At 36.6% G+C, this 1,981-nt stretch overlaps 1 protein-coding gene across 1 annotated transcript in view; it reads right to left on the reverse strand.

The window, feature by feature from the left end:
* Nucleotides 1–1,981, reverse strand: part of elp3 (elongator acetyltransferase complex subunit 3) — a 69,277-nt gene that overhangs the window by 23,989 nt on the left and 43,307 nt on the right. The window lies entirely within an intron of this gene.

A 1,981-nucleotide genomic window follows, 5' to 3' on the forward strand; every position in this document is an offset into this window, starting at 1 on the left:
GTGTGTGTGTGTGTGTGTGTGTGTGTGTGTGTCGTATGGTGCGCATTCATCCTCGGGTGTGATGTTTTTCTGCACCATGCACATCATGCTCCTGCAGGAATTTGGCTATTAATAGGCAAATAGATTATGAAAGGTTTGGCATTTATTAATCAAAGTTTCAAAGATTAGTATCTGCAACATGATCATTTTTAGAAGTGTATTGATTAGGATGAACAAAAACACTGGTCTGTGATAATTTATTACATTTTTACATTATCATTTCTAAAAAGAGCAGCAACTGCATTTTGTAACAATCACCACAAAATGTGATCATGTTATTACGTAATGCGGCAGCAAGTATTACAAAATGCTTTGAAGACTTTTATTACATTTTGCATCATTTATTACATAATGCGGTTGTAGTGCAGTTTTATTACAATTTGAAGCCCGATTTTATTACATTATTACACAATACGGTGTAACTACATAATGCGGCTGACCTCATATCTAGGCTATGACCACGATTATGAGCAAAGTTAGTGTAACTTATGGCAAATCTTTGCATAGCATGTTGGAGAATATCATAAAAGTCACATCATAAAGGGCATAATTTCACCAAAAATTACACTAATGTTGTGAAGAAGCTCTGCAAAACTCAAGGTGCTCATAGGTTAGGAATAAGTTGTTTTTGTCTCATCTGACCACAACACCTTTACTAACACCTTAAAAAAGATTAGAAGAATTTTTGAATTACTGTCTTTTAAGAATTGGATTTTTTTAACCACGTTTTGATGAAACTCAGCTCTGTACAGCTAGCGTGTGGACAGATGCTCCCATTTCTGCTGAAGAACTGCTTCTTTATCAGTGATATTTGCCCTCCTGGACCTTTCTCTGATTAATGCACTCAGTTTTGGTGGATGACCCTCTCATGGCAGGTTTGCTGTGGTGACATAGTTGTTCTGTTTTTTGATAATAAATTCATTGATGCTCTGTGATTCAGGATTTGTTTTAATTTGTATAACCCAACCCTTAGACCAGTGTTTATTCCGGACGTCATCGGAACAGGTGCATACTGTATATACCGAGATCATTTGTCACTTAAATCAATGATTCCCAACCAGGGGTACGTGTACCCCTTGGGGTATGCGAGCATGTTTACAGGAGGTAAGTGGAAAAATTTCCCAAGTGTGTAAAAAAATAAATAAAAATAAGACTGACATATGTTGGGCCCTATGATTTCCGTAATCCTTCAGCCTTTCACACTGTCCAAGGTCCTGAGAAGCACTTTCAGGACCTCGGACAGTTAAAGCAGTGATTCCCAACCAGGGGTACAYGAGCATGTTACAGGGGGTACAAGGAAAAAATTCTTAGGTGTGTAAAAAAATAAATAAAAATAGGACTGAGATATGTAGGGCCATATGATTTCCGCAATGTGGAAATTACAGTCCGAATCACGAAATTAACACAAATGGGATCCAGTAGAAAACGTGGAATCTCACGAAACTTGCTCATTTGCGTGAGTTGGGACAATACAATGTATTTCGGATGCTGATGTTTTCTGCACCTGTCATTACCTGGTTTATTTATTTAATTACTTATTCACTTTCAAAGCAACATTTTATCTTTGTTTAATTGGAGTTAAAAAAAATTTAAATGCCTGAGAATTAAACATTCTAGGGAGTTAAATTAATAACTTTTATTTAATAATCATTTGTTGTAAATTATAGTTGTGGAGAATCATCATTACATTTGACTGAAGGGGTACTAGTGGTATGACAAAATGGCTCAGGGGGATACAAAAGTCTAAAACGGTTGGGAACCACTTGCTCACAGGTCAATCCAAAGTGAATTTTAATGTAATTACGACCCCCGCACGCGAAACGTAAGCAGGAGTCATATTGTTTATTTTTTTATTTATAATTTGTTTTTCTCTGGAGATTTGTGGGCAACCGTAGCACAAAAACGGCTGCACCAATCAACATGAAATTTGGCAGGACTGTAG

Source organism: Austrofundulus limnaeus, unplaced genomic scaffold, assembly GCF_001266775.1.
Source record: "Austrofundulus limnaeus strain Quisiro unplaced genomic scaffold, Austrofundulus_limnaeus-1.0 Scaffold590, whole genome shotgun sequence".
NCBI lineage: Eukaryota > Metazoa > Chordata > Actinopteri > Cyprinodontiformes > Rivulidae > Austrofundulus > Austrofundulus limnaeus.